This window comes from Salvelinus sp. IW2-2015, linkage group LG5 (genome assembly GCF_002910315.2).
Source record: "Salvelinus sp. IW2-2015 linkage group LG5, ASM291031v2, whole genome shotgun sequence".
NCBI lineage: Eukaryota > Metazoa > Chordata > Actinopteri > Salmoniformes > Salmonidae > Salvelinus > Salvelinus sp. IW2-2015.
Genome location: NC_036844.1, coordinates 11,963,594 through 11,978,919, shown reverse-complemented (window position 1 = coordinate 11,978,919; position 15,326 = coordinate 11,963,594). Strand labels below are relative to the sequence as shown.

The 15,326-nt window shown below is 43.6% G+C and overlaps 1 pseudogene; it reads left to right on the top strand.

The window, feature by feature from the left end:
• LOC111963917 (synaptic vesicle glycoprotein 2C-like) overlaps window positions 1-15,326 on the top strand; it is a 79,205-nt pseudogene that overhangs the window by 15,678 nt on the left and 48,201 nt on the right.

Below are 15,326 nucleotides of genomic sequence, written 5' to 3'. Positions count from 1 at the left end.
TAAACAAATAAGAAACCGCAAACCCAACGGCAGCATTTCTGGTGGACGGAGACTTTAACGCAGGCAGACTTAAAACCGGTCTACCTCACTTCTACCAACACGTCTCCTCCGCCACTAGGGTCGCTAAAACTCGAGACCATGTTTATTCTACCCACAGAAACGCATACAGAACTAGGGATGTTAACAGTTAACCGTTAATCCATTAGCCGACAAAAATACATTTGACCGGTCATGCTTATCGGTCTATAGGTTAATTTGCATAATTTTGAGGAATTCAATTGGCGTGTGTATTATTCCATTAGTCGTTATGTATCTTATCACACGCGCACAGCATACAGAGCCTAGTTTGAGGAGCAGAATGGCTTATCACCTGTCAGACAGCACGAGAGCAGCTCCTCAAAAAGCTGGTACTGGAGTGAAATATGCTTTTATAAGCCCGGTCATTGCGCAACCAATAATTCTAAATGCAATCACGTGTTAATTGTTTTGATGGCCACGATTCATGTGTTAAAACTGTTTTGATAGTCTCGATTAAAAATAGCTACCATTTTATTTCTCAATCTCAACTCATAATTAAAGCACGTCTCCCAATCGCCATTCAAGTCATAGGTTGCTTTCAATGGTAGCCATGATATCAATGCGTTACCCACCACTTTACAATGTGAGTTTGAGGGATTAAAATGGCCCGAAAGTTGCTAAAGATGTCAGCCACCCAAGCCATAGGCTGTTCACTCTGCTACCGTCCAGCAAACGGTACCGGAACATCGGTTCTCAGACTAACATGTTCCGAGACAGCTTCTACCTCACAACTATAAGACTGCTAAATAGCCATAACACTGCTATACAGTTAATTCAATGGTTCATTAAGACTGCATTGACCCTATCTTGCATTTACCCTATGCACACTCACAAGACTATTATACACACTATATACGCACTCACTCACAAACATTACACTGACACACTTACAAAAAAAACACACACATACACAATCATACACACACACTTTAACACTCATCATATGCTGCTGCTACTCTGTTCTTGATTTTACTCTTATTATTATCTATCCTGATGCCTGGTCACTTTATCCTGCCTTCATGTACATATCTACCTCAAATACCTTATTATTATCTATCCTGATGCCTAGTCACTTTACCCTGCCTACATGTACATATCTACCTCAAATACCTTATTATTATCTATCCTAGACTAGTCCACTTACCCGCCTCATGTGAATATCTACCTCAAATACCGTATTATTATCTATCCTGATGCCTGGTCACTTTACCCTGCCTTCATGTACATATCTACCTCAAATACCTTATTATTATCTATCCTGATGTCTAGTCACTTTACCCTGCCTTCATGTACATATCTACCTGAAATACCTTATTATTATCTATCCTGATGCCTAGTCACTTTACCCTGCCTTCATGTACATATCTACCTCAAATACGTTGTACAGCACCTCTGCACATTGATCTGGTACTGGTACTCCCTTTATATAGCTTCATTCTTGTGTATTTTATTCCTCCTGTGTGTTACTATTTAAATGTTTGTGTTATTTTTTTAATGCATCCTTGGGAAGGGCTCCAAAACAAGCATTTCACAGAAAAGTCTACACCCGTTGAATTCGGCGCATGTGACATATAAAATGTGATTACATCTTTGATTTAGTGGTGAAGCAGGATGGAACACACACATGCTCAGACAGAATACACACACTCTAGACCAGTCTAGAGACGGAACACAGAAACTAGATGGAACGTACCGTATAGGACTAGATGGATCAGACCTAACCGGAACTCGTAGACCCCCAAACAGATCACATGGGTGTCTCAGACCCATTCCAGTCAGAGAGTGTATGGAATGGATCCACTTTTATTTAGCCCCTTCTCTCTGTCCCTTGTTTCCGCCTTTTACGCTTGTTTCCGCCTTTTCCTTCCATTGACGTCACAGACAGATCCCCTGATAATGTTGAGGGAGAGTTATAGCTAGCACACTGAAGTCCTCAAGGCTTCCTCACTAAATCTACAGGCACAAACAGTCCACTCTGCAGAGAACCTGACTTTAGAGACTGACACTGAGATGGGACATTAAACCTGAACACTGCTGGATCAGAAATTAAGCAAATGTATCTCTCCCCACAGAAAGATGAGCTGTGACCAGACCTAAAGACAGCGTGGATGGTGATCTCTCCTACTGGAACTCAGCTGTCTTCACCTCTCAACCGTGTGACTGCTCCCATCCCACTGCCATAGAGATCTGCTCTCCCTCACAGCAGCAGCTAGCTATCCTAGCCAACGCTAGTATCATTTGAACTATCTCCCAACTTACTGTGATTTGCTGCAGCTGAGTTGCTTTGTTGTAACTTACATCAGAAGAAAGTAAGAACTTAAGCTAATGTTTGTTACTTTCTAATTTTCTCTCACACTTCTCTCACAGGTCAGCTTTTTTGGCAGTTCTTTTTGCCAGTGAGCATTGGTTCCCAACTGACCTAGCTGGTTCGATAAAGGACAAATAAAGACAGGTAGATAGAATCAGAGTCAGCAAGATGGATGAGCCGTACAACAACAGGACGTCACTGGTGAAGGGCGCCAAGGACATCGCCAAGGAGGCCAAACGCCATGCCGCTAAGAAGGTCAGCAAGGTCGTCAACCGCGCCGCGGACGGGTACTCCTCCCAACGCAACTACAACCAGTTCCAGAACGAGGACGACGACGATGATGATGGACGCTACGCCTACACGCAGCCCGACGGCAACGACCACTTCCCCGGTGGTCTTACCGCCAAAGACGAAGACGAGGAAGACTACGCCAGTGACGCCACGGAGGGTCACGATGATGAAGATGAGATCTATGAGGGGGAGTATCAGGGGGTGCCTGCTGACGGGAAGCCTAGGGACGGGCATGATTCTCTGGGTCAACTTGTCTCAGAGAGCATGAGGGACCGTAAGGACCTGGAGCAGGAGAGGCAGGCGGACGAGGAGGAGCTGGCCCAGCAGTATGAGCTGATCATGCAGGAGTGTGGCCACGGCAGGTTCCAGTGGCAGCTGTTCTTCGTGCTGGGCATGGCGCTGATGTCTGATGGAGTGGAGGTGTTCGTGGTGGGGTTCGTCCTGCCCAGCGCCGAGCTGGACATGTGTGTCCCCAACTCTGGAGCAGGGTGGCTAGGTAAGGTGTGTGTGTGTGTGTGTGTGTGTGTGTGTGTGTGTGTGTGTGTGTGTGTGTGTGTGTGTGTGTGTGTGTGCGTGTGCGCGTGCGCGTGCGCGTGCGCGTGCGCGTGTGTTGATAGAAACTAGTGATTGGGGGAAATAACGATACAGTTATATATCGGGACATTATTTTTGATCATATATTGTATCGTGTCATTTTGACAACAGAGCAATATTATTTTTGCGCTAGTTGGCTGTACCTGTACCAAAACTCCAGAATTGTCCTTTGATAGCATGTTCTCCATGTTCTTTTTCAATAGTGAGCCAATTTGATTTCAGCACTTTTATTTCCATGACTGATCATAACTCGTTTTCTCATCGCTCTTTCTTGTACCTTTGCAGCAGACATACAGTGCATTCGGAATGTATTCAGACCCCTTGACTTGTTCTACATTTTGTTACACTACAGCCTTATTCCAAAAAGGATTAAATAGATATTTTCCCTCATCAAATTACACACAATACCCATAATGACAAAGCAAAAACAAGCTTGGCACACCTGTATTTGGGGAGTTTCTCCCATTCTTCTCTGCAGAGCGTTGCTGCACAGCTATTTTCAGGTCTCTCTAGAAATGTTCGATCAGGTTCGATCAAGTCCGGGCTCTGTCTGGGCCAATCAAGGACATTCAGAGGCTTGTCCCAAGACATCTTCTGTGTTGTTTTGGCTGTGTGGTTAGGGTCGTTGTCCTGTTGGAAGGTGAACCATTGCCTCAGTCTGAGGTCCTGAGCGCTCTGAAGCAGGTTTTCATCAAGGATCTCTGTACTTTGCTCTGTTCATATTTCCCTCGATCCTGACTAGTCTCCCAGTCCCTGCCACTGAAAAACATCCCCTCAGCATGTTGCTGCCACCACCACGCTTCACCGTAGGGATGGTGCCAGGTTTCTTCAAGATTTGACACTTGGCATTCAGGCCAAAGAGTTCAATCTTGGTTTCATCAGACCAGAGAATCTTGTTTCTCATGGTTTGAGAGGTTTTTAGGTGCCTTTTGGCAAACTCCAAGCGGGCTATCATGTGCCTCACTGAGGAGTGGCTTCCATCTTGCCACTCTACCATAAAGGCCTGATTGGGGGAGTGCTCCAGAGATGGATGTCCTTCTGGAAGGTTCTCCCATCTCCACAGAGGAGAGTGACCATAGGGTTTTTGGTCACCTCCCTGATCAAGGCCCTTCTCCCCCGACTGCTCAGTTTGACTGGGCAGCCAGCTTTAGGAAGTCTTGGTGGTTCCAAACTTCTTCCATTTTCTTGGGGACCTCCAGACCTCCAGATCTGTGCCTCGACACAATCCTGTCTCGGAGCTCTACGGACAATTCCTTCGACCTCATGGCTTGGTTTTTGCTCTGACACCTTATATAGACAGTTATGTGCCTTTCCAAATCATGTACAATAAATAGAATTTACCATAGGTGGACTCCAATCAAGTTGTAGAAACATCTCAAGGATGATCAATGGGAACAGGATGCACCTGAGCTCAATTTCGAGTCTCGTAGCAAAGGGTCTGAATAAGGTATTTCTGTTTTTTAAGGTGAATAAATCTGAAAACCTGTTTTTGCTTTGTCATTATGGCGTATTGTGTGTAGATTTATGATAAAAAAATGTATTTAATCAATTTCAGAATAAGGCTGTAACGTAACAAAATGTGGAAAAAATCACAGTATCGAATCAAAATACATATAGAATCGTGATAATCGTGAGAATCGCAATACATATCGTATCGGCCTAAGTATCATGATAATAACATATCGTGAGGTACCTGGCAATTCCCAGCCCTAGTAGAAACAGGGGCAGTGAGGACATTGGATGCCATTTACAACTGTATTCTCATTGCGTTCGAGCATGTTGAGTTATCATGCCACCTATTGAACGCCGTTTTGGTCTTTACGTGTCAAATGACTGCAGTTTCTACTGGTCATTGTTTTCAGGCTGGATGTATTGGTGCTAGCTAGGTAGCTAGCTACCCCAGAAGTTGCGGTCGAACAAATAATGCCTTATTACCATCGCGATATTGAAAACACATCGTTCGTGGCCGGTGTTTGCTTGTTTGCAGACTTTTTTGTACAGCTTTGACAGTGCTACTGATAGTGTTGGCGCTTGGCTTACACGTGCAAATTCATCACACACACCATTCTAATAGAATTGTGTTATTTGACGTGTCAAATTAAAAGCTTATTTAACACGTCAAATAGTGTTATTTGACGCGTAAAATAGTGTTATTTGACGTGTATCTTTTTTGACACGTAAAGACCCAAACGGCGTTCCATACCCACCCGCTATTTGTATACCTGAGTAGGAGGTGTTTTCTTTCCTTCTGCACTAGGGAGCAGTGTGTATGTTGTTAGTGTCTACAGAACTATGAATTCCAAGGCCACATAAACCCAGATTCAGTTGACACGTCATCTTCCTCATCATCCTATCTGAGGTAATGGTGACTCACACTAAAGAAACCGAGAAACCACCCACTGCGCAAACCAATTCATCACCAAGTCATTTCAACGAGGATAATTGGGTAATATTTGTTTGAAATTCAGGGGGCAGGTGCTCAAAATAAAAATAAAAACTTCTGTAGCGAACATTTTTCTTTTTTTTTGAGCATAGCCCTATTTATTTCTGCAGCAACACACTCACTCACCCAACCTGACAGAGCTTGAGAGTATCTGCAGAGAAGAATGGGCGAAACTCCCCAAATACAGGTGTGCCAAGGTGTGCCAAAACATATAATAATAATACAAAAAAAGAACACAATAAAATAGCAATCATGAGGCTATATATACAGAGGGTACCGGTACCGAGTCAATGTGCGGGGGTACAGGTTAGTGGAGGTACTTTGTACATGTAGGTAGGGTTAAAGTGACCATGCAACGATAATAAACAGCAGGTAGCAGCAGTGTAAAAACAAAGGGGGGTGTCAATGCAAATAGTCCAAGTGGCCATTTGATTAATTGTTCAGCAGTCTTATGGCTTGGCACTCTGGTATCGCTTTTCGTGCTGTAGCAGAGAGAACAGTCTATGACTTGGGTGACTGGAGTCTTTGACAATTTTTTGGGCCTTCCTCTGACACCGCCTAGTATATAGGTCCTGGATGGCAGGAAACTTGGTCCCAGTGATGTACTGGGCCGTACGCACTACCCTCTCAAGCGCCTTATGGTCGGATGCAGAGCAGTTGCCATACCAGGCAGTGATGCAACTGGTCAGGATGCTCTTGATGGTGCAGTTGTAGAACTTTTTGAGGATCTGGGGACCCCATGACACATTTTTTCAGTCTCCTGAGGGGGAAAAGGTGTTGTCGTGTCCTCTTCACAACTTTCTTGGTGTGTTTGGAACATAATAGTTAGTTGTTGATGTGGACACCAAGGAACTCAACCCGCTCCACTACAGCCCCGTCGATGTGAATGGGGGCGTGTTCGGGCTCTCCTTTTCCTGTAGTCCACAATCAGCTCCTTTGTCTTGCTCACATTGAGGGAGAGGTTGTTGTCATGGCACCACACTGCCAAGTCTGACGTCCTCCCTGTAGGCTGTCTCATCATTGTCTGTGATCAGGCCTACCACATTGTCTAGTCAGCAAACGTAATGATGGTGTTGGAGTCGTGCTTGGCCACGCAGTCGTGGGTGAACAGGGAGTACAGGAGGAGACTAAGCGCGCACCGCCGAGGGGCCCCAGTGTTGAGGATCAGCCTGGCAGATGTGTTGTTGCCTACTTTTAACACCTGGGGGCGGCCCATCAGGAAGTCCAGGATCCAGTTGCAGAGGGAGGTGTTTAGTCCCAGGGTCCTTAGCTTAGTGATGAGCTTTGTGACCACTATGGTGTTGAACGCTGAGCTGTAGTCAATGAACAGCATTCTCACATAGGTGTTCCTTTTGTCCAGGTGGGAAAGGGCAGTATGGAGTGCGATTGAGATTGGAGCGGGTCTAGGGTTTCCTGGGATGATGGTGTTGATGTGAGCCATGACCAGCCTTTCAAAGCAGTTCCTGGCTACAGACGTGAGTGCTACTAGACGATAGTCATTTAGGCAGGTTACCTTTCTTTTCTTGGGCACAAGGACTATTGTGTCTGCTTGAAACATGTAGGTATTACAGACTCGGTCAGGGAGAGGTTGAAAATATCAGTGAAGACACTTGCCAGTTGGTCCGCACATGCTCTGAGTACACCTCCTGGTAATCCGTCTGGCCCCACGGCCTTGTGAATGTTGAGTTGTTTAAAGGTCTTGCTCACTTCGGCTACGGAGAGCCTGATCACACAGTCTTCCGGAACAGCTGGTGCTCTCATGCTTGCTTCAGTGTTGCTTGCCTCGAAGCGAGCATAAAAGGCATTTAGCCCGTCTGGTAGGCTCGCGTCACTGGGCAGCTCTCGGCTGAGTTTCCCTTTGTAGTCCATAATAGTTTTCAAGCCCTGCCACATCCGCTGAGCGTCAGAGCCGGTGTAGTAGGAATCAATCCTAGTCCTGTATTGACGCTTTGCCTGTTTGATGGTTCGTTTGAGGGCATAGCTAGATTTCTTATAAGCATCCGGATTAGTGTCCCACTCATTGAAAGCGGCATCTTAGGCTTTAGCTCAGTCCGGATGTTGCCTGTAATTCCTGGCTTCTGGTTGGGAAATGTATGTACAGTCACTGTGGGGACGACGTCATCGATGCACTTATTGATGAAGCCGGTGACTGAGGTGGTATACTTCTCAATGCCATTGGATGAATCTCGGAACATATTCCAGTCTGTGCTAGCAAAACAGTCCTGTAGCATAGCATCCGCGTCATCTGACCACTTCCGTATTGAGCGAGTCATACTACATCCTGCTTAAGATTTTAGCTTGAAAGTAGGAATCAGGAGGATAGAATTATGGTCAGATTTGCCAAATGGAGAGTGAGGAAGAGCTTTGTACGCATCTCTGTGTGTGGAGTAAAAGTGGTTTAGATTTTCTTCCCTCTGGTTGCACATGTGAAATGCTGGTAGAAATTAAATGGATTTAAGTTTGCCTGCATTATGGTCCCCGGCCACTAGGAGCACCGCTTCTGGATGTGCATTTTATTTTTAGCTTATGGCCTTACACAGCTCGTTCAGTGCGGTCTTAGTGCCAGCGTCGGTTTGTGGTGGTAAATAGACGGCTACAAAAAATATAGATGAAAACGCTCCTGGTTGATGGTGTGGTCAACAGCTTATCATAAGGTACTCTACCTCAGGCAAGCAATACCTCAAGACTACCTTAATATTAGACATCACGCACCAGCTGTTACTGACAAATAGACACACACTCCCACCTCTTGTTTTACCGGACGTAGCTGTTCTGTCCTGCCGATGCACGGAAAACCCAGCCAACTATTTGTTGTCCGTGTCGTCGTTCAGCCACGACACTGTGAAACATAAAATATTACCGTTTTTAATGTCCCGTTAGTAGGATAGTCTCGAATGGATCTCATCCAGTTTATTCTCCAGTGATTGCACGTTGGCCAATAGAATGGATGGTAGAGGTTTGTTACCCACTTGCCAACGAATTCTCACAAGGCACCCTGATCTGCGCCCCCTGTATTTCCTTATTTTCTTCATGCGAATGACAGGGATTTGGGCCTTGTCCGGGAGCAACATTATATCCTTTGTCAGACTCATTAAAGAAAAAATCTTTGTCCAGTTCCAGGTAAGTAATCGCCCAGAAGCTCTTTTCGATCATAAGAGATGGTAGCATCAATATTATGTACAAACTGAGTTACAAACAATGTGAAAAAACACACAAAATAGCACAATTGGTTAAACAGCAGCCATCCACTCCGGCAACATTTTTCTGGACAATAATCACGATTAGATAAATCAAGTTCTTGACCTCAGCTGAATTTGGTAATGAATGGTGTGGCTGTTGAACAAGTTGAGGAGACTAAATTACTTGGTGTTACCTTGGATTGCAAACTGTCATGTTCAAAACATATAGATTCAATGGTTGTAAAGATGGGGAGAAGTCTGCCTGTAATAAATAGATTCTGTGCTTTTTTGACACCACACACAAGTGCTGCAAAGAAAGCTGCTGCTGGCCCAGAGCAGAGCTGAACATCTTGCTCTTCATTGTAATCAGAGGGCTAAGAGGGCTGCCATCATTGGTCTTCTCACAGTCCCCAGGTCCAGAACAAATTCAAGGAAATGTACAGTAATATACAGAGCCATGAGTGCATGGAACTTTTATAGCGCAAGTAAACAGAAAACCTGGTTTCAAAAACAAATAAAGCAACACCTCACGGTGCAACGCCTTTCCACCTTGTGACCTACTTGTTGTGTGTATGTACTGACATGTATGTGTAACTGATAGATGCACATACACACACACTCTACATGTTAATGTTTTTAAATGTATGTTAATTATAATTTTTTTAATCTGCCATTGGAGTTGGCCATGGATGTGTTACGCATTTTACGTTTGTAAGATAGCCTTAACTTTAGGCTATTTGCTTCATTACTCAACCAAATATCAACATTTAAAGTAGATGTATCTACTGCATGGATAGTTCCATCTGAGCCACTGGCTTAATCCCATATTTTCACTTGTATTTTTGGTTGAGTTGGAGATGTGAATCCAACATATAATTTGTTAACATGTCGACAAGTTAATAGGCTATTTATTGTATTTCAAGTGGGATATTGTCACGACTTCCGCCGAAGTTGGCTCCTCTCCTTGTTCGGGCGGCGTTCGGCGGTCGACGTCACCGGCTTTCTAGCCATCGCCGCTCCATTTTTCATGTATCCATTTGTTTTGTCTTGTTCCCTGCACACCTGGTTTTCATTCCCCAATCAATCTACATGTATTTATTCCTCTGTTCCCCATCATGTCTTTGTGTAAGATTGTTTGTGTTACGTGTTTGTGGTTGACGCGCCAGACTGGTTTGTTTTTTCCGTCGTATTTCACGAAAATGTTTATTGTTAAACATAATTCTTGTGACTGTTTTGCGCGTTTTGCACTTTTGCTTCAATAAAGTGTGCGCCTGTTTCACAAATCTCTGCTCTCCTGCACCTGACTTCGCTACCAATACGCACACACCTGACAGATATTGAATTGTGTTTGGTTGTCAAACCAACCAAATATCAACATTTGAAGGAGATGGATCTTCTGCTTGGCTAGTTTAATTCCAGTTTGTCTACAAATTAGTAATTGATATGTTGGATTCACGTCTCCATCTGAATCAAAAATCTAAGTTAAAGAACAGGACTAAATCAAATCAAATCAAACTTTAAATGTACTTTAATTAAGTTAGATTTGATTTAAAAATGAAGTTTGATATGATTTAGTCGTAGGGAGACAGGTAGCCTAGCGGTTAAGTGCGTTGGGCCAGTAACTGAAAAGTTGCTGGTTCAAATCCTAGAGCCGACTAGATGAAATATCTAACAATGTACCTTTGAGTGAGGCACTTGATCATAATTACTCCTGTAAGTTGCTCTGGTCAAGAGTGTCTGCTAAGTGTAGTCAGTCCTGTTCTTTATCTTAGATTTTGGATGGAGATGGGAATCCAACATAATAATTATTAATTTGTAGACAAACTGGAATTAAAGTTAGATACTAAATATCATGCAATTTTAAACCAACCAGACTTTGAAACCGATGGCCGGCCCGCTCATTAGGCAACACCTCCAACAACAACACATAAAACCTCATATAATTCTGCCCCAAACAATGACATTTTCTCTCAACCAGTGGCATAAGGGCTTTTTACGTGAGCGTTGATGCTGTCCTGTGATAAGCGGTGCTCACTTTGTCGTATCACAGATCTGGGGAAGGGTACCAAAAAAATCCTCTAGCATTGAAGGTCCCCAGGAACAAAGTGGCCTCCATCATTCTTAAATGGAAGAAGTTTGTAACCACCAAGACTCTTCCTAGAGCTGGCCGCCCGGCCAAACTGAGCAATCGGGGGAGAAGGGCCTTGGTCAGGGAGGTGACCAAGAACCTGATGGTCACTCTGACAGAGCTCCAGAGTTCCTCTGTGGAGATGGGAGAACCTTCCAGAAGTACAACCCTCTCTGTAGCACTCCACCAATCAGGCCTTTATGGTAGAGTGGCCAGAGAGCTCATTGATGAAAAACTGCTCCAGAGCACTCAGCACACAGCCAAGACAACACAGGAGTGGCTTCCGGACTTGAACACGATCGAACATCTCTGGAGAGATTGAAAATAGCCGTGCAGAGACGCTCCCCATCCAACCTGACAGAGCTTGAGAGGATCTGCAGAGAAGAATGGGAGAAACTCCTCAAATACATGTGTGCCAAGCTTGTAGGGTCATACCCAAGAAGACTCGAGGCTGTAATCGCTGCCAAAGGTGCTTCAATAAAGTACTGAGTAAAGGGTCTGAATACTTATGTAAATGTTATATTTCAGTTTCTAAACTTATTTTTGCTTTGTCATAATGGGGTATTCTGTGTAGGTTGATTCGGATTTTTTCCCCAATCCATTTTAGAATAAGGCTGTAACGTAACAAAATGTGGAAAAAGTCAAGGGGTCTGAATTCTTTCAGAAAGCATTGTAAATCATGTAGCAGATATAGGATATGGTAGAAAGAGTATGTGGCCTTTTCTGTAGCCTACAGGCTGAAGATAAAATGTATGACAATGTAATGAAATGGACACTTTTTACATCATGCAGGTTTCTCTGGTCAAATAGCCTAACCTAAGACACGTTTTACATCAAATAGCTTAACCTAAATGACGCCCAATCAAAAAAAATGCATTGTCATGATAACAAACAACATATCTTAAAAACAGGACAGGTCAAAGTAAAATGGACAATATGGAATGAACAATCACAACTGTTGTCCAGGAGTTTCACCCCTTGTCATGATCATTGGTTTCAAGTGTGTATCTGTACATTTTTGACAAGCTGATAATAGCGAAAAATAAAATACTTTTGCATTTCCCGCTGTGTAAACACATTGCAAATAGGCTCACAATAACTCCTGATAAAGTTGGGTAGCTGATATTCAGAGCTTAAATAGCCAAATTGATAAGTCAGGACTAACAAAGCATTTGCAACAGCCTGTTTTACAAATGGTGGGCCTACCACATGGATGGGAATTCATAAAATTCCTTTGTGGGCCAACATGGGAGGCTACACCCCAGTAAGCAAGAGGCGACGTCTTTTGGACTTATTTTTTAGTTTTTTTTAAATAAACGGTCGGCTTACCACATACTGTAGATGGGCATTCATAACATTCAATTTCACCTCAGTAAGCATGGACTGACGCCAATGCCTTTTTAATGTTTTTTTTTGGTGCAGTTCAGACTGCCTTGATTTCCACATCCATGGACATTGGTTTTTGGTCCGGTCCAGACCAAATTTGAAACAATCATAGACGTCTATGTTTGGTTCAGATTTTGTTCATTCTGGACAGCCTTGATTTGGCCCAAAAAATAAGTATTTTCAATTTTGATTCAGAACCAAAAATAAGCGTGATTTCAACATCCGGAAAATACATCTTTTCAACGTCTGGAAAAAAACTATTTTTAACATTCGGAAAATGTATTTTTTCAATTTTTAATTCCGAGCTGAAAATGAACCTGATTTCAACGTCCGCAAAGTACGTATTTTCAACGTTCTAAAAATATGCATTTTCACCTTTCATTCAGAACCTAAATTGAACCTAACTTCAACGTCTTTTCAGTCTTTTAGACGTCTTTCCAACATCATCTTTCTTAATGGGACTATTCTAGTTTTGCATGGGAGCATTTTTTGGTCTCACCTAGGGCTGCAGAATGGCAAGGGCCGGCCCTGGGCCTATTTATTGTCTATTTTTTTATGAATCATGGGTTGAATTGAGACAATAGCTGTTGATGGCTTTGCAAATGCTATATAGTGTTAAAAGGCATCATTGATGATATATGAGTGATAAAGTATGGGTACATTTAATTTGCTCTGTTAAACCTACCTTTTGGAATGACTTTCATAGCAACAGTAAATATATTTAGTGGAGATCTCTCAACATTTATTCTCATGATTGCAGATGGTCAGAGACAAGTATCATAGCTAAGCAGGGCTGGGCTTGGTTATAACCCTGGATGGGAGAGCAAAACATTGCTCTAGAAAGATCAGTTTAGCGTTGAAGATCTGGTGATACCTTAAAGGTACAAATTCAACATATTTTATCCAGGTTTGTCTATGTTAAAATGTGGTTACCATGATGACATAATGCTGTGGTTGAAATTCCACTCTCAAAACAGCAGTTGATCATTTTTTCAAATCCAAGGTATTATCCACTTAGATTTCACATCACAATACATTGACAAAAATTCAAGCAGTTTGTGCTGAGATACAGAGGAACTTGTGCCTTAACCAGACCTCTTCAATTACAGACCAAACTCTTTAGGTGCGGTGTGCGGTGTGTGGTGTGTGTGGTGTGCGTGTGTGTGTGTGCGTGTGCGTGTGTGCGTGTGGTGTGTGGTGTGCGGTGTGCGTGTGTGGGTGTGCGTGTGCGTGTGCGTGTGTGTGCGTGTGTGTAGAGGCCTTGGGGCCCTGAAATAACCCTCTGGTACAGTATAGCCTAGCCTCATCATGGCTCTATATGAAGGTCATCCACACTGTTAGTGGAGAAGGGCTCCTAATTGACTGTCTGGTTAAGGAGAGAGAGAGATAGATTGTTAACAATAGTATTGTTGTTCTGATTAATATTGTTGTTGTAGTTGTTGTTAATGGTAATCCCATGTCCACTACTACTATTATTATTGCTGTTGGTCCCACCATTTATTTATATATAAATATATATATATTTTGTATATATATACATATATATTTGATTTTAATTTTTCGATATGTATACTTTGACAATGTAAGTAATAATGAACTTGCCATGTCAATAAAGTCAATTGAATTGAATTGATAGATAAATAGAGCGATAGAGAGAGAGCCAGAGAGAGAGAGAGATGGGGGTCGGAAGAGACAGAGAGAGAAGTCAGAGAGGGAGACAGTCAGAGAGAGACGGAAGAGAGGAGAGAGTCAGAGAGAGAGAAGAGAGAGAGGACAGTCAGAGAGGAGAGATGGAAAGAGAGGAGAGAGAGTCAGAGACGAGAGAGAGAGACAGTCAGGAGAGAGACGGAGGAGAGTAAGACATCAGAGAGAGCGACGAGAGAGAGAGAGAGAGAGACAGTCAGAGAGAGACGGAGAGAGAGAGAGAGAGAGAGACAGTCAGAGAGAGACGGAGAGAGAGAGAGCGATGGAAGACAGGATAAAAATGATAAAAAGATTCACACAGACATTCGACCAGGCCCAGCCCAGGCCAATGGTCTCACTCCAAGATTTTTTTTTATTCAGGCAAGTGTTATAGTTCTGCAATGGCTGGTCAGAGACAAAGAGAGGCATGATTGACTCCAACGAGAAAACACTGAAGCTTTTCTTTTCCCTGATTTCCTTCATTGTCTCTATCCATTCACACCCCTCTCTCTTTGTGCTACCTCCCACCCTTCATCCCTTTTATCTCTTCCTCTTCCTCTTTTTATTCCATGTCCTCTTCATTACATCCCCCTCTCTCTCCCTCCCTCTGTGTCTCACTGCTATTAGGTGATTGTGAGGGTGAGATATTACTGTGAGGTAGTATAATCGCTACGGTATTGTGTTTCTCTCTGCAGTTTAGCCATGCTTAGCTGGCTCAGTTAAACCCGCTTGACTGAGGAGAACAGAGAGGAGGAGGAGGAGAGAGCAGGAGACTACGGTTGAGCCTGCCTCCCTACAAAACACTCTGACACACTTCAAATCTCTCCTCCTCTCTTCCTGTCTTCACTCCTCCTCTCCCTCCAACTATCTTCTCTGTGTTCTGTTGAAGGTTTGACTCAGGGTCAGTGGATAGACACAGCAGGGGTCAGCAGAGAATGATTGGAGATTTGTGTGTCTGTGTGTGCGTGTGTCTGCGCGCGCGTGTCTGTGTGCTGTCTCTTATACACATCTAGATGTGTATAAGAGACAGCAAGAACACAGTGGCCTCCATCATTCTTAAATGGAAGAAGTTTGGAACCACCAAGACTCTTCCTAGAGCTGGCCGCCCGGCCAAACTGAACAATCAAGGAAGAAGGCCTTTGTCAGGGAGGTGACCAAGAACCTGATGGTCACTCTGACAGAGCTCCAGAGTTCCTCTGTGGAGATGGGAGAACCTTCCAGAAGTACAACCCTCTC